Source organism: Carlito syrichta, unplaced genomic scaffold (assembly GCF_000164805.1).
Source record: "Carlito syrichta isolate Samal-C Ts95f unplaced genomic scaffold, Tarsius_syrichta-2.0.1 Scaffold303642, whole genome shotgun sequence".
Classification (NCBI taxonomy): Eukaryota; Metazoa; Chordata; class Mammalia; order Primates; family Tarsiidae; genus Carlito; species Carlito syrichta.
This window is the reverse complement of record NW_007247738.1, coordinates 477,459-503,435: the sequence shown is the minus strand read 5'-3', so window position 1 is coordinate 503,435 and position 25,977 is coordinate 477,459. Positions and strand designations below refer to the sequence as shown.

Below are 25,977 nucleotides of genomic sequence, written 5' to 3'. Positions count from 1 at the left end.
TGTCACTAATTTCCTACTACATTTGTGAAGCACACAAACAGCCTAGAATGTAAGAGCCGTCATCTATCACCCACAGCTCAAGATTGGCTGGCACAAGTTGTCACTGTATTACTCATATTTGGGTGAAGAGAAAAATTTCCATGTCGGGTACCTATTGCCACAAACATGCTGTTAAAAACCAGCCATACATTTATTTATACATTTGTTTAGCTCACAGTTTTGCAAGGTTCAGTTGATCTACACTGGGCTTGCTCATTCATCTTCAGTCGATTGCAGTGAGTTGAGTAGATAGCTCAGTTGACTTGACTGGGTTTGCACACACTTGTCGGGTGACTGTTCTCCAACCTAGAATGCTTTTGGCTGTGGTGACCAGGGCCACATGATTTCTCTCCTTATGTCCCTCATTCTGCATCTGCTAGCCTGGACATGCTTTCCTGATGATGGCAGAGGTGCAAGAACAAGTTGAAATGCACAAGCACTTGAAAAGATGGGGACATTAGTATTGTCAGATGGGCCAAATCATGTTGTATGGCCAAGTCTGTAATCAGAGAAAAAGTGACCTGCAAAGTTAAAAGCATGTACACAGTGAAAGCTAAAGAACTGGGACCTTTTTTTTTTTTTGGTAATCTATCACAGTGTACCAAACTGAACCCTTGGTTTTCCTAACATATTTCAATCTATTTCTCTCCAGCTGTGCTAGTTCAATAGCTGATACTTCTGTCTACCCTGCTCCTGAGGTCAGAACACCTTCTTTCACACCTATAGCCAACCCACCAGAGAGTTATTTGTGCTTTCTAAGTATTGGTCCAAATCTCACCATCTCCACTACCACCATGCTTATTCAAACTGCTGTCATCCTTTGTCTGTGCACCCTAAATAACCCCTTAACTATATCCCTGATGTTAATTGTACTCTCCTGCAGTATTTCCCCACTCCTATGAAAACTTTTAAAATGTAAATTAGTTCATGCACCTTCTGCTCAAAGTTCTCCAATGGTGTCCCCATTAACATTATAATAAAATCCAAAATACTTACTGAAAATCATGCATGATCTAGTCAGTGGCTACTTACCCTGCCTTGTTTTTATACCACGTTTTCCACCAATGACTCAGCCAAACATACCTTCAGTGTTGCTCTGTAAACATTCATGAATTCAGGACATTTGTATATGCTATTTCCACCTAGCCTGAATTACTGGTGGTCTTGCTGTCTATACAACTCACTCACATATTTCATTCAAGTTTCTCCTCAAATGCTACCATTTCTTAAGTGTCTCCTTTTTGACTTTTCCCAGTGAGTTCATGTCACTCATTCCAGAGCAACTTCTCTTTTTTTATAGTACATGTTACTACTGGGTATTAAAATGTATAATTGTTGAATTAAAAAAAATAAACTAAAGGGAAGTAGAATAAAGTTCTAGAAGTGTTACACCTAGGATGAGAATATTCCCCCAGTAGGTTCCATGGTATGTGGGAGAAGTGATAGCACAGGAGAATTTTTCCACTGAAAAAGTAATGTCTACTGCTTCTGGTCAAAGTATGTAGTTTGTTGTGATCACTAAATATCACATTTCCCTGGCAAGTTTCTAGTCATGCTTTTGACTGGGCTATATCTCTAAATGAAAAATACATGCAGAAAAATGTGAATTGTTTTGACAGCAAGCTTTGTACTCCTTGGCTACCTTCTTGCTCCTAACTTTAACCTCAGGCCTCAGCAGACATTTTGGCATGCTAGGAAAATTTGGATAACTGTTGAATAATGTCAAGTCCAGGTCCTGAGCCAAGAGAAGAGGAGCCTGTGTAAGAGTGGGAAACCCTTTAGATGGTAGGTTTAATCCTTTTATTGTGTCATGGATGTCTTTGGTAGTCTCAGGAAGACCAGGGCCCAAGTTTTAACATGCTCTCTTTTGTATATTTATTAAGATGAAATTTAAATAACATAAAATTAACCAAAGTGAATATTCATAAAATTGTGCAACTACCACCTTTATCTAATTCTGAAACATTTCCTTCACTCCAAAATATAACCTTGCGACCATTAAGCAGCTGCTCCTCATTTCCCTGTTTCCCAGGCCTCAGGTAACCATCAATCTGCTTTCCGTGTCTATGGATTTACCCATTCTGGATATTTCATATAAGTACAGTCATATAATATGTGGCTTTCTATGTGTGCCATCCTCTCTCTCTAGCATGTTTTTGAGGTTCATCTACATAGTAGCATGTGTAAGTACATTATTCCTTTTTGTGTCTAAATAATATTCCACTGAATGGACAATTTGCTTAGCCATTCACCTGTTGATGGACATTTGGGTTGCTTGTATGTTTTGACCATTATGAGTAGTGCTGCGGTGAACATTCGTGTCCTAGGATTTGTTTAAATACTTGTTTTCACTTCTTTTAGGTATATACCTACCTGTGGAATTGCTGTTTCCACAATGACAACATAAAACATAAATAAAATATAAATTGTTTTAAAATGTATAAAATAAAATCCATATTTTAAAAAGCCAATCACATTGCTATAGAGTTACTAAAACATTAAATACAATCAGTGAGTGTTGTGGTGATATGTATTTTGTGACTTTGCAATATAATAAGAACTTAATGGCATGTCTAATAACTGCTATAGATTCAAAGTACAAATGATATTTCAATGTGTCTGTAGCCCTCGTAATGTGATATAAAAAGGTTTGTGTTTTCTTGACCACAATTTCTTCTGATATAACTGGGATTTGTTGCCTGTTAACGACTAATGAAAATAAAAATTTAATTTTTCCATCCAAATTCATGAAACCCTAGGGATGGATAGTTAGTACTCCAGTTAAAAATCTATGCTCTAGAGAGAAGTGATTATTAAAAAAGTGATTCCACGGTCATACATTTATCTCTCTCCACCTCTCTCACCACCATTCTCGCATCTCATCTTTTGTCTTAGAAAATCTCAGCTCAGCAGGATCAGCTTAGGCAGGTACAGATTCATTGAAGGGAGGTTAGAGAATCCACATACTTCAGAGACATTATAATCAAATTTTAAGCTGTTATCTTTTACTATTTTCAGTATCAGATTAAATTTAATTTCTGTATAACTCAAACACTTAGAAATTAAAATAACTTTTCTAAGCCTAATATATGGTACCTTAGGGTATCCAAAGTTTTGACACATATATCATCTTATTTAATCCTCTGAAAATTGTGTGAGTAGGTGCTGTAGTATGAGTGCATGCTGTTATTATCTTGGATTTAGGATGAAGTAGCCCAGATATAGAACAGCTGAGTTTAAAAACCAAGTATAATGGGGCTAGAATCTGGGACACATAGTAAGTAAAAGCTTTAAGTGCTTTTTCTTTTGGACCAGAAAACAAATAAACTTAATTTTTCACTTGACTTTTCAGTATAAAGAATAGTTCCTCCTAAAATAAAAGCCAACACACTGTAAACTCCTCTTCCAGATGAAAAGAGCATCAACACGAGAATGTTATAGTTCAGAGCCCTATAAAGCTCAATCCTTCCATTAACTCAGGGGAAAGCTCTCATAGATAGGGGCTAGAAACTCAAACAGAATATTTTCCTATTAGAAATTGTAAGAATGTTTTTGAAAACTGAATTTTATTATTATCCCCCCATCCCCAAAATGGCACTCAGTCCGAATGTGAGGAAATCTCCTAAGAGCGTGTAGTTCTGTGGACTCTGAGAACCTTCTCTAGGGAGGATTTCCTGCAATCAACAAGTGCATAAATAATTGCTACAAAAATGCATTCCTGTGTGTCACAGTTTTCTTGCTTTGAATAAAAAAAATTCATTTTTCAGTGGATTATGTTTTTTATTTCACCAACGTTATTTATTAAAATTTTTAGTGTTTCCATTATATTGCTTTATCCTAAGGAAGCAGAACATGCTTTATTCCAACAGTGAAGAAAGGAAAGAATGTTGACTCTAGCTATAAATATTTTATTGTATATTGAGACAGAGATCACAGGTGGGAGATGAGTAGCAAGAAACAAATGTGATGTTTTCAAATCCTCAGTTATATTAAACTGTCTTTGTCAACTGGTTTTCTGCTTGGCTTTTAAGTGTCAAACCTGGTAATGAAACCCTTTTGTGTATCTGGAGTTTACCATTTAGAAAAGGAGTGCATCATCTAGCTTAAAGTACAACATCTAGCTTAAATTACCCACGTTATAAAGTATAAAAAAAAGCGATTTTAAGTGGAAGTGGGGAAGATATATTTTCAAGAAGGGTGATCTATATTCATTTTTTCCAGAAAGGTTCTATCTTAATAAAAACAATAGGTTAAAAAAACAAGTTATAAGTTGGGTTTTCTTAATATAATTTTTTTATTCACTTAACCCAATGCCTCAGAGTTGTTGAAAGATTTCAACCTAATAGAATTTAGCATTTTTCATGATTTCAGAACCCATTGGAGTTTATTTGGCCAGAGCTTAATATTAATGAGGCCAAGGTCCTAGGCCAATTCTCTTGGGGGTGGAAGGAAGTCCTGTTTTACTAACATAATGGCAGAGACCACATATCAAACCTACCATTCACAAATTTGCATCTCTGGGTCCACAGAGAAGTAGAGGAAAGGGTAAATAATTCAGCAAACCCTCTAAGATTGCAGAGCTGATGGAACCCATGTCATCTTCCCTCTAAACTACTTAAAAATGTATTTGCGTAAGTGCTGCCATCCTTAAATGTGAGAAGGGTCCAAAAAGCATGCAGGGACTAGAACTGTTTGTACAATATAGTTGATAGTAAGTTTTCCTTCTGTTTTACATACAATATAATTTTTTAGTAATTTACCAATAAAGCCTAATAATGTATCCATATCTCAGATCAGGTGCCATTCATAAAGCAGTTTTATATTTCTGGAATGTGTACAATGAATGAGCACCTGATGGTCAACATCTCCAATAGTTGGGTCAAATTACCAAAGAATCTATGTAAATGAGATGTACAAAATGACAGAAACATATGTAAAAATTTTGTTATGCTTCTCTGATGAGTATAGCTCTTGCATTCGCTCTCTAGCTCTCTCTACGTTTCTCTCTCTCTCTCTCTCTCTCTTTGAGTCAGTATCTCTTTCTGAACCCAAACTGGAGTGCAGTGGCATGATCACAGGATCATAGCTCACCGCAGCCTCAAGTGATCCCTTAGATGATCCTTCAACTTCAACCTCCTGAGTAACTGGAACTGCAGATGCATACCTAGCTAATTCTCTAATTTTTTTTGTAGAGACAATATCTCACTATGTTGCCTAGACTGGTCTCCAACTCCTGGGCTCAAACAATCCCCTCATCTCCGCCTCCCAATGTGCTGTATTATATGTACCCGGCCTCATTTCTCTCTCTCTCTCTCTCTCTCTCTCTCTCTCTCTCTCTCTCTCTCTCACACACACACACACACACACACACACACACACACACACACACACACACACACACACACACAAGTAAAGATGCTTACCTTATTTGTAAGTCAGAATGTGGGGGAACTAAAATATTTTGTATTTGGGTTTTTTTTGCTTTTGTTTTTTGTTGTTGTTTCACAATATTCACTGATACAGGCCACTGTTTTTTAACTCTAAGAGTTAAATTTAATGACTAAAATAGTATCTGGTTTGTGTACTTAGTAAAAAACGAGAGCTAATATGTTTTACTATTCATAATTGATCAGTTATTTTACATAAGCCTTTTTTTAATCTTTAAGACCACTCCATATTATAGAAAATGGTGTTCATCTCCGTTTTTCAGATGAGTAAATAATCTCAGGGAATCATGAATTGCCTCAGATGATGCAGCTAGTACACGACTGAGCAATCTTTCCATACAAAGCCATCTCCTTCCTCTTGAAGGTTACAAATGCAAACATTAAATTTAATTAGTATCAGTACTTCCTATTAAGATGCACATTATCAACAAGTTCAACATTGTGTAGCTGTTATCTGAACATAGTCTACTGAACATTCAGATTGCTTTTTTAAAGTCAGTAGTGGTAACATGACTTTAGCAGAATTATATAGATGAAGGTTTCTTTTTTTGTTTGTTTGTTTGTTTTTGAGTTGGAGTCTCAGTCTGTCGCCCAGACTCCCGGCCACTGCAGCCTCGACCTACTGGGCTCCGGCGATCCTTCCGCCTCAGCCTTCCAAGTAGCCAGAATTACAGGCATGCGCTACCACGCCCGGCTGATTTTTTGATTTATTGTAGAGATGAGGTCTCGCTGCCCAGGTGGGTCTCGAACCCGCGGGCTCAGGCAATCCACTCACCTCAGCCTCCCAAAGGCGTGGGATTATAGGCTGAGCCACCGAGCCCAGCTAGATGAAGTTTTCTTGATGGCAGGTTTAAAGAGAAAGAAATGTGAGAGGAGAGTTTAGTGATGATTTTGGCATGTATTAAAATAAGGTTATCATAGCTAATATTTCTTGGATTAATTTGTTTTTTGTAATATAAGTAGAAAATTTAAAGTAACACTAATTCTTAGAAAGTAAACCCAAAGCAAAAATGATTAATGATGTAGAATATTTAATGTAATGGAACCAATAAAGTACACAAATTTTAAAAAGATACATTTAATTAGTTTTCTTTTCCTAGATCAAGGTATTATTTTTGTAAAATACACTGAGTTACCTTATTGTTATGCAGTAGACCCATATGATTATGTCAGTCCTAAAACTGCATTCCATGACAGGGGATTTGTCGTCCGTTACTCTAGAATATTTGAAGAGAGTATCATATCCCAACCTCTGAAAAGAAATGATGTCTACTTGTATTTTAACCAATTTGGAACTAAATTAAGAGTAACTTTCAGAACAATCTTTCTCAGATTTCTTGTTACCCGTGTAAGGTATTGTTTTTTAGCAAGTTCTGCTGATCTTAGCAATGATCATTTAAAATATAAAGCATGCTTTTGAGAAGATAATTTTTATAACAAATTACTTTCCATGAACTACAAATAAATCAATGTTAAATTTAGCCATGTTAAAATACTGAGAAGTAAACTTAATTGGAAGATCTTCACAACAGCTTTAAAGCATAAGTCATAATTCTGAAAGGGTCTTAAGCATTTTTCAAATGCCCTAGGAAGGAGATAGTCAAAGTGTGATTCCTTTGGTTTACATCACTAAGTACTGGCATTTTTACAGAAAATGCAAGTCTGCTAAGTATGTACATCATGTGCCTACAGTTAACTGGTGCATATAATGAAATAAAAACAGGCATTTCTTTTTCTTACTCAAGGAGAAAAATAGAGCAGTGTTCTGGGAGTTTAGGTTGACCGGTAACAAACAAGGTGAACTATCAACCTATAATTATTTTCAGGGATTTTTTTTGAACTTGTCTCAAAATTGGATGTGCAATGATTAATGTCAGGCAAAATAAAAGACCTGGGCTTTAGAATTTTTCTTTTTAATTGATATATCATATGTATACATATTTTGGGTATACATGTGATATTTTGATACATATATGCAATGTGTAATGTTGAGTCAGGGTAAATGAGATATCACCTCAAATATTTATTTTTTCTTTGTATTAGTAGCATTACAATTCTTCTCTTCTACTTATTTTGAAATATACAATAAATTATTATTAACTATAATTCCTCTGCTGTACTATTGAATACTAGAACGCATTTCTCCTCTCTAGTATTTGTGTATCCATTAACCAACTTCTTTTCATTTTCCCCCTTCCCTTCTCAGTCTCTGGTAACCACTATTTATTCTCTGTCTCCATGAGAACCACTGTTTATTTGCTACCACATAGGGTTGAAAATATGTGGCATTTGCCTTTCTGTGCCTGGCTTGTATCACTTAACTTACTGGCCTCCAGTTCCATCCATGTTACTGCAAATGACAGGCTTTTATTCTTTTGTATGACCGAATAATATTCTATTGTGTATATATAGCATATGTGTTTTATTCATTCATTCATTGATGGATACTTAGGTTGACTCCATATCTTGGCTATTGTGAATAGTGTTGCAATAAACATATGGGTTCAGATATCTTTTCAATATATTGATTTACTTCCTTTTAGTTATATACCCAGCAGTAGGATTGCTGGATCATGTGGTAGTTCTATTTTTAGTTTTTTGAGGACCCTGAATCCTGTTTTTCATAATGGCTGTACTACTTTCTATTCTCATCAACAATGTACAAGCATTCCTCTTTCTCTATCCTCATCAGCAATTATCTCTTATCTTTCTGATAATAGCCATCCTAACTAAGGTGAGATGATATCTCATTGTGGTTTTAATTTGCATTTCCCTGATGTTTGGTGATGTTGAGCATTTTTCACATACCTATTGGCCATTTGCATGTCTTCTTTTGAGGAATGTCTGTTCAGGTCTTTTGCCCATTTCTAAATGGCTTTTTTTTCTTATTATTGAGTTGTTTGAGTTTTTATATAATCTGGTTATTATTCACTTAGTGAATAGTTAGCAAATATTTTCTTCCATCCCGTAAGTTGTCTCTTCACTTTGTTAACTGTTTTCTTTGCAGTGCAGAAGCTTTTAAACTTGATATAGTCCCATTTGTCTATTTTTGCTTTTGTTGCTTGTGCTTTTGAGGTCTTATCCCAACTATCTTTGCCTACACTAATGTCCTATAGTGCTTTCTCCTAGTAGATTCAGAGTTTCAAGTCTTACATGTAAGTCTTTAGTCCATTTTGGGATAATTTTTATAAGTAGTGAGATATAAGTGTCTAGTTACATTCTTCTACATATGGATATCCAGTTTTACCAGCACCATTTATTAAAGAGACTGTCTTTTCCCTGATGTATGCTCTTGGTGACTTTTTCAGAAAATGAGTTGGCTATAAATGCATGGAATTATTTCTGTTTTCTCTCTTCTGTTCCATTGGTTTGCATGTCTGTTTGTATGCCAGTACCATACTATTTTGGGCTATAGCTTTGTAGTATAATTTGAAATCAGGTAGTGTGATGATTCTGGCTTTGTTCTTTTTGCTCAAGATTGCTTTAGCTATTTGGTTTCTTTTGTGGTTTAGAAATTTTAGGTTTTGAATTTTAGATTTTTTTTTCTTTTTCTATGATGAATGTCATTAGTGACTGGATGGGGATTGCTGGAGTTTATCTTTCTGATAGGATAAAAGAAAAATATTGCTTTCAGTTCCTAGATCTTTTATGAAGAATATGAAATCTGTATTTAATTCCTTCCTATGCTACCTGTAGCATTTATTATTTATTTATTTAAATGGCAGTGCTGTGCTGAACCATAAGCAAGGTGAGAAACTTGTACGATTGATATATAATCTTGGCTCAGCCAATGTATATACAATCAGTCCTCGTTATTTGTAGTTGCATATTTGTAAATTCATCTCATGTCCTTTACATTTTTATGCTTAATATTTGTGATCTTGCTGTTTGGAATGCCCCCTTATTATAGTGCTGGGATGCTGTCAAGTATTCCCAAGCACAAGAAGACTGTTATGTCCCTATGGAGAAAACATCTGTGTTAGAAAAGCTTTGTTTAGGAATAAATGACATTACTGTTGGCTGAGAGTTCCGTCTTCATGAATCACCAATATATATCAAATAAGTTGTCTTTAAGCAGAAATACACATAAAACAAAATTATGTGTTTATTGTTTGACAAAAACATTGAGACCAAAGACTTTCAGACACCTAACTCTCTACTTTCCCTAGGAGTGGTGCTTTAGATTTGCTAGTTCAGTGTTTGAAATGACTTCATAAATCATAACTACTGCAGATATCGAGAACTGACTGCATTAAAAATATACAATTACCAGTTAGTGGGATAGGCCCTAGAGATTCAGAGACCAAAGGTATAGTTTCTGCAGTCACAAAGTTCACTATCTATTGGAGAGATGCTTTCATAATGGAATGGTGATATGGAGTAGAGAAAATGCTGTGGTAAAGATGCAGGTCACCCATGAAAGGGAGCCTAACACTACATAAAGGTGTTCAGGTGATGATGTGCAGAGCCGTAGTTGTATGCCTGCAAGAGACAGGAACAACAAAGAAAGGATGTACTGCAAGTAGGAGAGTGTAAAGTAAAGGAGTTTATCTATTTATTTTTTAACTGAGCATAATGTTGGTGGGGTTCTGAGTCATGTTGGTACCATGTTGTTACAGAAATACACTGTGGTGAAATGCTTCTACCTCTTGCCAAAATGAGCACTGAAGAAAAATGAAGAGGACTGAAGAACACCAGCGAAAAGTTGCAGAATAGAAATAGCCACACTCCTCTGGAGTCTTTAATTCATCTACAGCCATCACAAAAAGGTAGGGGAATAAATTACAATATGGTTTTGCCCTTTTACATTTTATTTTAAATTACACAATATTAAAAGAGCAGAAATGTGCATCTATTTATTCAACCAATGTCCATTGGGTGGATTTCTACAGGCCTGAAAACTGTTCTAGGCACTAGGAACTGAAAAGGCAAGTGTGTGGCCTCGTGGGAGCTGACAGTCTAGTGAAAAGTGTAGGTAGGTAAATACATGGAAGGGAAATTGGCAGCCACTGATAATGTTTATGAACATGGTAAGCAGGTTAATGAGAAAGTAGTGACTGAGGGGTACTTTACTTTGGGTGTCTGAAGCAGATCCAAAATATCTTTTAAATCTATCCATCTCCAATGCCACACCCCTAAGCCAACTCACCAGCATCTCTTACATGGGTGAGAGCGCACTGTTTTCCACTCCTGAAACCCCCTTTAGTGGCAGAGTTGACTACTCAGAGCATTTGAGTTGAGATTTGAGTGATGGAAAAGAGCTAACCACATAGGGTTTGAAGATAGTACCTTTCATGTGCTACAAGCCTGGATCCACGTGGTTGTGTTCAAGCCTCAGAGAACAGACCTGAAATGCTTTAAGAGAGGGGATTCAGAGGAGCATGGCATAGAAAATGGAGTTGGAGAGCCTTTTAGATGTGGAAAATTCTCTTGATTTTATTCCAATGGAAATGGAAGTCACTGGAGAGTCATTAACAGAAGAGTGAAAATTGTGTATTATTATTATTATTATTATTTATTTTGATTCACAGCCTTACTGTGTCACCCAGGATGGATTGAAGTGGCATGATCAGGACCACTGTAGCCTCAACCTCCTGGGCTCAGGTGATCCTTCCACCTCCGCCTTCCAAGTAACCAGAACCACAGGCATGTGCCACCTTGCCCAGCTTATTTTTTTTATTTATTGTAGAGACAACATCTTGCCAAATTGCCCAGGCTGGTCTTGAACCCCTGGGCTCAGGAAATCCTCTCATCTCAGCCTCCCAAATTGCTGAGATTATAGGCATGAGCCACCACACCTGACAGAATTTATATTTTTAAAAGGACATTTTGCCTTATTATAGCTAACTAGTAGATGCGGGAATCTCAAAAGATATTTTGGATCTTCTTCAAAGCATAGATGACCACTGATGTTCTTTATGAATCTCTAAACATAATTCTAATTTCTATATATAAAATATGCTGCCCATTTGTGTTTTAACACACTATAGTCAGATTGTAGTTTATTTAACTGTTGCGGAGAACTACCTATGATATATATGTTTGTGGCCTGCTTCTGAAACTCTTAGGGAGCTGATGTCAAATTGTGAAAAGAAATAAAATTCTCCCCTGAAATCTCATATTCTAGCTGGGTTATCTTGTAACACTTGGAGACTTGAGCCTTCCAGATATATTTGCAACTCCTTTCTGCATGACTCCTGATTTCTGAGAACATTATTGCTCAAACCACTGAGAGGCAGACTGTGTGAAAGTTTCCCCTCTAGATGAGAAGCATGAGTTTTTTAAGGACTAGTGGCTTCAGTCAGTCAAAACATGACTTCAAGACTAAAATTTTTATACTGGATTATTCCTAGATGAAACATTGGAATAAAACATTGAGGAGAAAACAAAGATCCAACTTAAAATTAGTGTTTTTAAAAGTCAAAAATATATGGATTTAAGCGGCATTTCCCAGAGAAATTTATGCTCTGTGCAGTGAGAGGTTCATGTCTTGGAGTGTTTAATCATTATGTAAAGCCCACAGGGGAGGAAAGATAAGAAATGCATGCAAAGATCTTGGCAGATAGGTTCAATTTTCAAGAAGCCAATAGCCACAGCCATTATTGGGGTGTGACGACCCCAAAGTCTGTGTTTGGAAGAGTTATTCATGATACCTCTGCTGAACAATATTTTAAGGTTTCAGCGAAGTGCAGAGTCTCACTTTTCAATACTCATAACTGAAATGGTTCTAAACATCTATGTTATGGGAATTCTTCCTTCTTACACCCAAGATCTCTCTCAAGTTTTTGGTCATCAGAAAACAGCCTCAGAGCAGCAATTACATAGTATTGAATAATTAAGAAGATTCATGAGACTACTCCACAAGTTCTCAGGGGAGTCAAGGCCCAAACTTCCTGAAGGGTATTTTATACCCTGTAGTTCAGGTAGCTTAAAGCAGACTTTGTGAAAAGGTAAACAGTTGCAAACCATCAATTAATACAGTTTCAGTAAATAGAATAGGCAAACTGGTACAGGATATATGTGGAGGAGTTTTAAACTTTTATCAGCACATTATAAATCATTAGCTAGTACATTTTACCTTTGTCTAGGCCAAGAATCAATACCATGCTTCCTGGTATCCAATCAAGATAAGTACAGAGCCCAAGACCAACTGCAAATTAACCATTCCCTACTCTCAGAGAATTGTGCTATGATGAAAACATTACAGATGACCTTAAGTTGATACACCACATTCTGAGATTGGTCTGGCCATTTACTGGCCTAAATACAAATTTTTGACTAACTAGAGAGAACATTAAAATGGAAGTAAAATTTCTGAAAGAAGTGATTAGATTCTGAAGTAATAAGGCTAAAATAAACTGAAAAGAATAATTATATCTTAGGTTGGTTTTCCCAGAAGCAGATGGTGAGACAAAAATTTTGGAAATTAGTGTTTATTTGGGAGGTGATGCCAATGCACCTTTGTTAGGGTAGTGGGGATGTGAGACAGAGAAAAGAAGGAAGACCAAAAAAGCAACTTACCACTGCTTATGACCAAGAGAGGCACAATTCCATTAGGTAATTTTGGTGTACAGCATAGAATAAACCTTGGATTTATTCCAACCAAGAGTAGAGGAATTAGGGTTTTTAGCCACCTCTCCCATCTGCCTTCTGGAGACTGCTGCCTGGGTAGAAGTGGGGAGTGTTAACTCCCTGGCTTTTGTGGCCTACCATACATGTAGAAAGAGAAGACTCTAGCAGCCCGAGGAAGCCCTCAGGGAAAGTATTCCAGGTGTTTTCCATTGAAAGCCACCGCCAGGTCGACAGGTACTAACATGATGAATACCAAGGGGTTGTGGATGGAGCACCTGCAATTTCTGTTACAAGAAGTGACAACAACAATTATGGTGGTGGTGATCATGATCATATTAATAGTGCCATCACATATTGAATAACTATAAGCCAGATACTAGATAAAATGCTTTACATGCATTTTATCATTTAATTCTTATTTATTTGTTGAACACTTACTCTGTGCCAGATAGGAGATGTAGATATATAGATTCATACACACACCCACTTATATGTATACATTATATACATATAAAATATGGTAGTGATTTTAGATAGTTAGACACAGATATACAATTACACAATCCTGCAGCATATATGTTTTTCTGGTCTTTACAGATGAGCACATAAGACTCAGAAGGATTAACCAAATTCTCTAAAGTAAACCAGGAAATAGAATTGAGATTTAAGTCCTCATTTGTCTGCTTCCCAAACCATCCCTTGGGCAACATTCAACTAATTACTCATTGATATTTTTGACATTCATCTACTGAAAAGTTGGCAGGCACTGTTTAGATTCTGAGATACAAAACAAAAATTGCCCCTGTTCCCAAAGAACTTTAGGTTTGTGGAGGAGAAAGACACAGTGTTATAAGAGCTATAATGGAAATACGTTGCAGGTTGCAGCTATTGAATAGGATCAAGGGAGTTTCACTAGTTGCTGTGTAACAAGTAACCCCCAAACGCAGTGACTTAAAACAATTAGTGTTTATTATTGCTCATGAGTCTGCGATTGAGTTGGGGACTTTTACTGGTTTCGTCCGATCTTTGGCCAATCTCAGGTAGGTTTGCTTATCATCTACAATCAGCTGACAGGTTGGCTGGGAGATAGATGGTCTCAGACAGCCTCACTCAAATGTCTGGTGATTGACTGGATGTAGCTGCAGCAACTCAGTTCTCCAGCAGGCTAGCCAGGACTTAAAAATGGTGACTGAGTGATGTGAATCACTCCTTCGAGAGAAAGTATTTAAAGCTTCTCAAGGCTCAAAACAGTCATGTCTGCTGCACTACATGAGCCAAAGAAAATCATAGGCCAACCTAGATTTAAGGGATGTGGAAATACTCCACCTCTTGAAGAGAGGAACTTTGAAGTTACATTGCAGAAAAACATTGGCCTAGGAAGAGGAAGACCTAAATTCCAAACAATCTACCAAGAAGAAAACATCTGAAGGAAACCTTATAGAGTTAGTAGGCATTTCCTAGCCAAATAAGCCAGGAAGAAAATTTAAGGCAAGGAGGATGATATATGTTCAAAGATAGAGAAATATAGTACCCCATAATGCTGCCGAGTTACTTAGGAATGAAGGCATCTAATGGTGAAGGAAAGAGAGGAAGATTAAAGACCCGAAGTCTATAAAATGTGTTAAAATTTGGGAAAATAAAAGTTAACTTGCAGACCGAATAATATATTTATGAAAAAGTGATAGCCAAATGAGCAGATGAGCAAAATTAGGTCAATGGATAAAATGGATGGTTGACTGGACAGACTGGTCTAGCACTACGGTTACCAGAATTGTAAGATTGTCTCTTAGGAAAGGATGTATAGGATTTGTTTTGTTTGCTTTGTTTCCAAAAAGAAACAGGGAGGAGGAAATAACTCGATGAGTGCTTGAAGATGATGTTGAAAGTGAACCCGACAGAAAGAACTTTTCAGCGTATGACTAGGTTTATGACTTCAGAGAGATATTACAATGATGAAGATCGCATGGCAGAAACTTTTTCTGGGGTGCACCTTTTGTAAGCATGCTAAGCATAGAGCAGGTTTTTGTGGAAACTAACGAAGGGTTTATCTTATGGTACCAAACAGAAATGCTGAGGCTGTAAACTCTCACTGAGATTCTGAGCTTCTGGGGCAGGTCTCTATGAAGATCATTGACGTTAGGAATATATTTATATAGAGGTGTGTGTGTGTGTGTGTGTGTGTGTGTGTGTGTGTGTGTGTGTGTATGTGTGTGTGTTTCCGTTGGGGTTTGTGTGTCAAATGGTAATTTTCAATTCATGGATTTCTTCACTTTGAGACTGAATTGTGTAAATTAAATAGTAGCCCTATTCTATGGCTTTTTAAAGTTACTTTCATGGTTCTCCTGGGCCTGTGTTTTAAGTGTGGCTCTCCCAAGTCACCAGATGCAGCAAATTTTACAGTGAGGCTTAACAGGCTGAAATTAGCATCTCAAGCTCCTTGGAGACAGAATGGGAACTTGACTGTGAAAATAAATTTTGGCAAGACACGTGCATGGAGAGAACCTGAGGCCAAAATACCCACCTTTGTTGGCTTGGGAAATGCATCACACTTACTCTTTCCTGAATATATTGGTAATTATTTACTCCCCATTTCTAAAAAGTGAGAAAAGATTTTTTAAAAGATAAAATTAAGAGTATCATGCTCTACCAACTGAGCTAGCTGGACCTCCCTAAAGAGGGAAGGGAAGTGGGATTAACAGTAGTCAATATCTGTCTGGGGACAGTGTGGGGGGCACACCTCATCAACAAGGGTATCTGCACAATGCATATTTGTATACCTAACCCTTAGCTGTACCCCACAATTTTGAAATAAAAAATATGTATTAAAAAAAGATAAAATTAGCATAAAATAACATAGCCAAAGGAAAATGAATAACAGGAAAAACTGACAACAAAGATCCAAAATCCAATAAATACTCTCTAGAGAGCTAATAATGGATTAGTTAGTTAATTTTTTCTTGAGGAATAGGGAGTCACCCCACTTTATCTCCCCACCTCCTCTCCAGAGATAACTACTACCCAAAATTTACATCTACCATTCTTTTGCTTAAAAAAAATTATTTGGGTCAAACATGCACATATTCCTAAGCAATATATTATTAAGTTTTGCTTCCTTTTGGACTTCATGATAATAATCTCATACTAATATAGTCTACAGATTCCTTCTTTTAATTCAATATCTATGTTTCTAAGATTTGTTCATGTAGCTGTAGTTTATTTACACAGCCAAGTAATATTACATTGTTTTAATATATTGCAATTCATTTATGTTTCTGTTCTTCTGTAGATTGACTTTCCTGTTGTTTCCATTTTCTGCTATCATGAACAATGATACTATGATCATTTTTTACATATCTCTTGGTGCTTGTGCAAGAGTTTTTCAGGACTGCATACATAGTAGATTCCTAGGATATAAGATACATAAGATGAGCATCTCACTTTGCCTAGAACTAGGGGCTTCCCAAGATGTAAGATTTTCAGTGCTAAAACCAAGACAGTCTCATGCAAAATAGTATAACCGGTCATCTTAAACATGTATATGTCAATTTGACTACATAATACTAAACTTATCCCATAGAGGCAGTAGCAATTTATTCTCCCAACAAATAGAATTTGTTTGAATTCTCTTTGAACATCATTCTCTTCATGCTTGGTATTCTCGATATCTTAATTTTTATCAACCAATTGAGTGTGAAATGGAATCTTACCATAATTTGACTTCCCTAGTTACTAATGAGGCACAGCATCTTTTCATATTTTATTTTTTCTTTGTGTTTCTCTTCTGTGAAATGCCTTTCCTATCTTTCGTCTTTTTTTCTGTTGAGTTGTTTTTTCCGACCTCTTATGCATCTCTTTGGAGTCTCTTGGTTTTACTAGCACTTACATTAGGGTCCCTCACCAGTAGACTAATGACATTTTGGACTGAATGGTTCTTGCTGGGGTACACTGTTACCATGCACTGTAACGTGTTTAGTGGGATCCTTGGTCATTACCCTCCAGATGCCAATAGCACCCCTTAGTAGTGAAAATTAAAAATACCTCTAGACATAGAAATCTCTAGCTAAATGTTTCCCCAGGGGACAAAATTCTACCTGGTTGAAAACAACTGACCTAAATCCTTAGCATCTTTCTCTTATGAGACAGAGGAGGGAACAAGGCAGATAAATTCCTTCTCAATGTCTCTCTCTCTAGTGGGATTTTCCAGTCTCATGTCTCTGTACAGCATGTTTAGAAGGATCCTATGTCATGTAGCAGATGCATTTGCTGGGCCATTAACTATATTTCCTCATGGTTCATGGTAAGGCAGAGGTCGGAACAGTAACATTTCAGTTTGTCTTGCTGCCCCTCTTTCCCTGCCTTATTCTTTTCTTTCTCCTACCTTCGGATTGCATATTCCAATAAAACTTTATCACTAATGCTTGTCTCAGGGTCATTGTCCCAAAGAAATTGAGCAAAAACAAGAAGATGTAGAAAAGATGCCCTGTGGATAGGATTTTGGAATTGGATTGCTGACCTGTCTGAAAGCAGTAAGAATCACATATTTAGTAGTAAATTGGGATGAAAATAAACTCTGGCAGGCAGCAGCATCACAATTACTTAAGCTTTCACCTATAGTAAATTGGAATAAGGCGTAGATGGAAGGTCAGGTGTTAGGACACCTAGTAACTACAGCACACAAGTGAACATTAGAGCAATGATAATTATGGATTAAGAAGTAGATGGGTACTTTTGACCTGAAAAAAGAAAATGCTAGACTAAGGGTGGTTAATTGCCAACATAAGCCATGATCTGAAAGCCAGAGGGCATCTGTAGCTACTTTAAAAAAGACTTATCTCAGGTCATTACAGGGAAAACTGTGATGAAATCCAGGCCCAGGATCTGACTGCAAGAATGGCAGAGCCACAAAGGAGACTGGATACACAGCTTTGTAAGGTCTCCTATTTCAAATTCAGGGCTGTGACCAAAAGGCTGAGATCTGGTACAAGTTCATTTGGATGGATGAGCTTGAAGACCTTGAGCCCCTGAATTCCCCTAAACCATCCCAGAATATAAGCATAATCCTTCTCTTTTGACAAAGAAGAACAGCTTCCCTTGCTCAATGGCTGTACAAGAATCTCACCTGAAGCAAATGCCTTATAAGATAGTTATTGCTCTTCTTAAGTTATTTCTCTGCTACTCATCATTGCTTCTGATAGCTAGAGTGTAGCCTCAGCAGAGAAGTATCAGTCCTTCTCCAGGAAGAAATAGACTACCCACTAAAAAATTGAAGTACTTGACGAATATGTGCCATCCAACCAAGGAAGCCCACGTGGGAGTGGACCTTGAGTATATTAGAATGGAGGGATGATGTAATATATACTCCCTGGATTAAGACATATTTGTTGATATAGAGACAATCATAATTCAAGATTCATTCTTTTTATCAAGGACACGTGGAGCTGACCCTGATCATTTCCTGGGATGTTTCTTCAAACCCTGTTTGCTATGACAGCATGTAGCAAACAAGAAAATTCCACAGCTTCTTTGACAGTCTTGATAAAAGGTCAGATGGCTCAGGGAGAAAGGATGTTAGAATGCATGTTAAAAATGGTTTTAGGTATAATCTACAAACCTATCACTTGACTCTGTTTCTAATTAAGAGGGCCCAGAAGGCACTCCCCTCACAAAACACTATATTATTTTTCTGGTGAGGGGTACTGGCAACTTTGAGAAGGTTGCCATCTATGAAGCCTGTCATCTCTGAGCTGGGAATGATGTTTGGAGAAGCTGTCAAGGAGTTGACTTTCCTAATGTTGCTGGGTTGGTGGGGTCCAGAATAACAGAGGCCAAGAAGCAGTGCTTACTGTTAGAGGTAAGGTAGTCTTAACTACTATAATGAGTAGTAAGTAAAGTTAAAGTGTCGATTGGGGTACCTAGAACCATAGGGATCTGACAGTGACTAAGAGATCCTGGAAGTCTTTGGAAGCAAAATAATTGGACCACTGACTGAGATATTGGGCAGTTTTTATTTATTTATTCATTTTTTTGAGTAGGAGTCACACTCTGTTGCTCAGGCTGAAGTTCAGTGGCATGCTCATGGCCACCACAGCCTCGACCTGCTGGACCCAGGAAACCCTTCCACCTCAGCCTTCTAAGTACCTGGAACTATAGGCATGCACCACCACATCTGGTTAATTTTTTTATTTATTGTAGAGACAAGGTCTTGCCAAGTTGTCCAGGCTTGTCTCGAGTCCTTGGACTCTGGCAATCCTCTAGCCTTAGCCTACCAAAATGCTGGGATTACAGGCATCTGTGTCCGGCTGTTGTGTAATTTGTATAAGTGGGGAAAACTCTAGAATTTATAAGCCATGGTATATCATGGTTTCTTTCTAGGTTTCTACATCTAAGTCGCAGAACTGGCAAAGGAATTGTGACGGTCAGCTCATATTCATCTTTATTCCATTTTAATTGTTTTTATACAAGATTATTTCATATTTACCTGCTTTTTCTAACATATGAGGGACAATGGGTGCAGAAAACTAGTTAATCGTTATTTTGTCAACTGTTGCTCTTGTTGGTGTTTCTCTGTGGGATGAGTAATATTTGGTTATTGATATTAATATAGGGCTTGTATTTGGAATGTTTTCCTATGGGTAGTATTGTTTTGCATCCTCCAGTAGTCGTGGACAACCCTAGCCCTCTTCCAGGGTTCCACTCTAGGGTCTGACACTCAGGCTTAGTTTCCTGCCTTATACTGTCAAGGACCCAAGGTTTGGTATTAACATCAGTGTTGATATTTTGATATTGCCGTGTTCACTTAGGGCTGTCCAGTCTTTTTCATTCATTTAGTTTCCCTATATGTTCTCTGATATCATTTCTCTGTCATTTATTTCTGTGAGTGAGGATGGGAGAAAGCTCAGATATTTTATTTGCTAACTTGTGAGCCTAGCAAAATTTATCACTTCTTAAAAATATATCTACAATATTTTTGTATTTTAGCATAAGAATCCTTTAAATTATCTAGACTGCATACTAACACAAATGAAATAACTTTGTCTCCCTACTAATATATTTGCATAAAAATAATTACAAGCAGTTAGTAACTGCCCGGTGTACCAATCATAATAGCATTGAGTCTGGTCCAGGAAGTCTAATTGAATGGGTCGGAGGGGTTTTCTTACCCCTTGCTCAGTATCTTGTTCACTTGGTTAACAGGTATTGATCAGAGGACTCAGTCTGTGGGCATATATCCTGAGTGAAGTGTCTCTAGCCAGAAGCAAGCTCAACTGGTTCCTCTCCATAAATTCCTTCTTCTTTACTGAACACACACACATTTAACATGGACTCAGTTGTCCCTCTCATGTTAGTCATTTCTTGGAAACAGGCTAGTATATAGTACTTTTTCACACATTTCAAAGTATGACGTGTACAAAAACAAATTTTTAAGTATGCAGAACACTTTCATCTTTGAAAATGCCAAATCTCTCAGCTTCAATGGAGAGAAATGTGAATGAACTTGACTGACAAGTTGAAGGCTGGGGCAAAGTTCTCATGCTGACAGACACGCAGGGTAAAGAACACAAGGAAGGCGTGGAAACTTTGTAAAGAGGGGAACATGAGTGTGTCTAAGTGCAGTGCCTCCTACCTAATTCAGTCTATAATTGCTTTGTGGGAGTGTGAGCTCACTTCTACCAGATATTCCCACTTTTTTAAAGAGCTTGAAAGCTGAGGCTTTCTGATATGAAAACTCCTAATTTGTAACATTGGTTCATTTGAAAACACCCAAAAGTATGCAAACAACAAAGAACTCAATTTTGTAGCATAACAAAATACATTTGTAGGCAACCTAAAAGCTGAATTTAGCCTGCAGACAAATTCAAATAAGCAGGCTATGTGTGATTGAAGAGTTTCAAAAAGCAAATCCCATCAGCATGGCACTTTGATTATTTTGTGTCAAGGGAAATAATTTTTCTATCTTAAGGTATTTTTGCTTTTGATTGCTTTTTTTTTTTTTTTTTTTGGCTTGGTATCTTTTCCCCTAGTTTAACTTAACAGCCTAGTGCATACTTTTGTCAACTAAAGCTACACAGAGGCCTATCCTATGACCCAGCAATAACCCCCAGGTGTATATTTAAAAAATTAGCATATAATGGATGAATTCATATTCCAAAACTAGAAATAAACCAGAATAATAATTAATCTTGGTTTATTTATTTAATGGAATATCGTGCAACAATAAGAACACACTATTGATACACAGGATAACATAGATAAATCACAAACTTTATATAATGTTAATCAAAAGAGACTAGGCACAAAAAAGTATGTATATATGATTCTACTTATATGGAGTTCAAAAACAGGCAAAACTAGAGCAGTCATGGTGGCTCAAGCCTGTAATCCCAGTGCTTTGGCAGACTGAGGTAGAAGATTTGCTCGAGACCAGAAGTTTGAGACCAGCCTGGGCAACACAGTGAGACCCTGTCTATACAAAATAATAGTAAAATTATGCTTGTAGTCCCCGCTACTCAGGAGGCTGGGGCAGGAAAATCGCTTAAGCCCAGAAGTTCAAGGTAACAGTGGGCTATAATCATGTCATTGTACTCCAGTCTAGGCAACAGAGAGAGATCCTGATTCTTAACAAAAAAAAAAAAATGCAAAATCTAATCTTTGGTGATGAAACTCAAAAACTCAGGGATGACTAGATGACTAGAAAAAAAGTTCTCAAGTATCCCTGTTTACCATAGGTCTGAGGGAACTGGGTTCCAGAAGGTCAAGCCTTCCCATCCTTAACCAAGTGATATGTCTTCATTGAAAGTGTATGTGTATAGAGGGGAAGGCATTTTGTTTTCCCATGTGACATGGCATTCCACCATTTTCCAAGTCCTCAAGGTACCCCACCTGTGAGCTAAAATTTCCTTTAGCTATCATAAAAATGTTGAGTGTTTTTGTTTTTTTTGTTTTTTGTAAAACCTACCTTGATTAAGAATTGGCTCTTTGTGGAGCGCTTCTATGTATGCTGATCCATATCTTCCCTATAGCTTCCTAGTCTCTGCACATTAAAAAAAAAAAGGAAACATAGCAGAGTAGCCCATCTCTTTCCACTCACAAGCTTAATATTTCTCTCTAGGTTCAAAAGGAATAGACTTAGGGAAAGAAAATATGCACCCAAGGCTGTTGCTCTAATACTAGAGATTGATGTTTCCATACAGATTGTTTCTTATGCTCCAGAACTGGTAAGTGCAGCCTCGAAGGGAAGCAATTGGAAAGTACCTAACAGAACCTCCCAGTCTATTTTATTTGGCATCAGCTCCCTAGGGCAGAAAGTAATTCAAGGAGAGTCTGTAATAAAGACCAAAGAACCAAGAAGCAGAAGCATACCCTGAGCCCTACTGGTGATATGATCAGGACTCTGTATCTCAAACACATGTTTAAATAGTGGTTACCAATTGCAGTTGACAAGACATGAACTGCGGCGGCCTGAGATTTGGCTGAAGCATAAGGGATGCAGGGCAGGGTGTGGTGACCCTTCCTAAAGGATGTGTTCCTAATTCAGAGTTTCAGTTATTTCCTCACATTATTCAAACATTACTACTCAAAACATAAAACATGCAAACAACTCAATCTCTATAAAGCACTTAACTTGCTGATGCATAACATAGGAAAAATAGGAAAATGGTTTTTGTGTCAGCTTCTAATTATTATTTATTTTATTTCATTCATTTTATTTTTGAGTCAGAATCTCACTCTGTCATCCAAGGAGAAGTGTGGTGGCACAATCATGGCCCACCATACCCTCTACCTTCTGGACTCAGGAGATTCATCCAACTCAGCCTCCTGAGTGCCTGGGACTGCAGGCACATGCCCCCATGCCTGGCTAATTCTTTGAGTTTGTGTAGAGAAGGGGTCTTACTATGTTGCCTAGGCTGGTCTGGAATTCCCGGACTGAAGCAATCCTCTCACCTTAGTCTCCCCGAAGTGCTAGGATTACAGGTATAAGCCACTGCATCCAGCTGTTTCTTAATTTTAAAGTTAAGTTAAATCTCATTACAAGAAGCTTCTTGGGAAATCTGGCATTTTATTCCATGGAATTTTCATTTGTCAAAGTCAGTTACCCGGCATAGTAATGCAGTGACCTCAGTAACGCTTAGCTGTGTCACTTATAGATGACAGTACAGCCTTAAACTCACTTCTTAACCTCTCTGAGCTCTAAGTAAAGCAGAAGGAAATCACATACTCTGTCTATTCCACAAATTTGGAATGACAGAAAGTGAAAGGTACCCTAAGAAAGTGTAAAGTGTAGGATGGATGGAAGGTATGATCAATTACCCCTGTGGCTTAGAACATGCCAAATAAGCATGTCTGCAAACATTCCTTAGATGAAGTACTTTTTCAGTTTTGCAACTAATGTTTGTTTTTTAACGGGAAATGAAAGTGTCATTAAGCATGGAAGGGTAACTGAAGAACATGAATTTTAATGGTAAAAAATGAGATGTACAGTTGCAATAGAAAGCACTAGATTTTATTCTAGCCTTGGTCTCATTCTGGCTGGCCAAATGCTGTAGCTCTATGGAGTATACCAATATCTACCACCCTAATCTACTTAAAAGAAAATCATATGTGCGAAAAGGCTTTAAAAGTATAAATAAAGTAAAAGAGTATGTACTTGAGGGTTTATACTCCTTTTTCCTCTTATTCTCCAAAAGTGTTCTAAGCATTACATTGAGGATTTTTATGAGATTAACCAAGCTTTCTACACCACTTTTGATACTTTTTTTTCTCCTTTTACAAATATAAATAACTAAATACAGTAGCTAGCAAAAGGCATTGCATGTGTCAAATTCATCACAATGGTAAACAGTTCTAACATAATGGGCTAAGGTCATGAATTTGGAGATAATTTATGGCCAATGTTTTATTATATCAGTGTTGGCCATCACTTGGGAAAACATAATTTATTTCCAAATCGAGATGATTTTAGAATAACAATGGGAGCTATTAATAATGATATCAGAAGAACAGTAGCCAACTAGGACAGTTCTGAGTCAAAAAGTATCATCTAAAAGTTTCTCTTTTAAGACAAGTCATAATTAGGCATAGCATGTTTGAAGAACTAAGCTAGGTATGGAGAAAACTTTTAAAATGAACATAGTGTATACCATGATTTTAGTCTTTTAGAAACCAGGAATCAATAGGGCAAGAGAAAGCTTGTGAAATACAATGATGCAAAAAAAGAATACATGGAAGACGCCATGCTAGCTAGCAAGTGTTGGGTTGCGTAGAGTAGAAGTTTGGAAATTTACACATAACTATGAGACTCAGACAACTTTGAGTCACTGAGGAAATTTTCTGAGAAGGGATGTCTCTAGAAGACTTGTGGGATCTCAGTACATGTGGAGAAATCATCACGGAATACATTGTGGGCAAGTAGAACATTCTGAATAAACACAGAAATGAATGGGGGTCCATGCTGTGTGTAGAAGGAAGAGAGAAAAGGGCTGTACAGGAATTTAAAAGCATAAATTTATTGTTTCAATAAGTAGTTATTGAGCATCTGTTATTTGACAGGCAATGTTCTAAATAGTAGGAAGAAAACAGCGAACCAAACAACATCTTTAATATTATGGGGTTTACATTCTATTAAGGGAAAACATACCTTAAAACTGCATCTTCTCTAAATGAACTTTTAGATAGCTAGAAGTCTTTTAGGCGAAGGGGGAATACTATTTGAAATAAAATGATTCGGATGATTGCACATTAAAATAATAAGGGACCTCTACTAACTGAGCTAACTGATCTTCCTAAGCCAGAATCTAAGCCATGGAGAGAGGTTTATCAAGCACCCATTCATTCATTCAACCAACACTTGTTGAGAACCCACTAGGTGCCTGGCTCCATGCTATGAGCTAGGAATACTGCAATGAGAAACATGGGAAAAATTTCCTGCCTCTACAGAGATATTCATCTAGTAAAAGACGGTATATCAAAGCCAGAAAAATGAATATTTTTTTAAAAAGGTTCTTCAAGCATCACTTTATATGTTCACTTTATACAAACAGAGCTAATAAGATGAAAGTAGTTATTTGCTTTTCTCTATAATACAATTTTCTTGCTCTGATTATTACCATGTGGGCCCAAGTCTTTGCTTCTGCAAATTTAATAGCTGCCTGTGGCAACTGGAAAGAAACAGGAAACGGAAAAAGAAAATTTCTCCCACACATCTGTCTCAGAGTTGTAGGCCATTTGTCATGCCTGAGAGGTGTCATTTGGAGTATGTGAGATCGTAACCTGTCTATGAGGTTACACACCCCCAAGATACTTCTGCTTCAGACAAGACAGTGTGTTTACAGTGTTATAATACAGAGTTAGTGCCACTAACTCATAAAACAAAAATATGGGTGGATTTTTTCTAGAGTTCTCAAACTGGAGCACACATAAGAATCACACAAACAGATTCCCAGACCCACTCCCAGAGATCTTGATCCCTAAAGAACCCAGGTGATGCCTATGCTGATGGTCTCTAGGCTATATGGTGAGAACCACTGTGTTATTTTTTAAATATGTGGCTCTCATGTGAATATAAAATCGGCTGTTCTGTAGATACGTAAATTATGACATATATAAGGGAGGCCATTGTACTCATGTAACTATCTATGCCTGGGCTGCTCAATATGATGGCCACTAACCACATGGGGCTGTTGAGTCCTTGAAATGGGGCTGGTGCCACGTGTTTTTTTTTTTTTTTACTTACAACTTTATTGAGATATAATTGATATAAGAAACAGGACATAATTACATTCTACAATTTGATAACTTTTGACATGTGTATACACCAATGAAACCATCATCACAATTAAGATAATAAACATGTCCATCAACTCAAAAGTTTCTTTGTCCCCCATCTTCTCCCTTTCTCTTTCTTGGTGCCACATGTTGAAAT

General features: G+C 37.1%; 1 protein-coding gene across 2 annotated transcripts in view; it reads left to right on the top strand.

Moving 5' to 3' along the window:
- The first annotated feature begins 10,102 nt into the window (after nucleotides 1-10,102).
- The window catches only part of PAK5 (p21 (RAC1) activated kinase 5), a 190,803-nt gene continuing 174,928 nt past the window's right edge, over nucleotides 10,103-25,977 (top strand). For both annotated transcript variants that reach the window (XM_021712764.1, XM_008058844.2), the window contains exon 1: nucleotides 10,103-10,255. The gene's annotated coding sequence lies outside the window, so the exon portion shown is untranslated. The remainder of the gene's footprint in view (nucleotides 10,256-25,977) is intronic.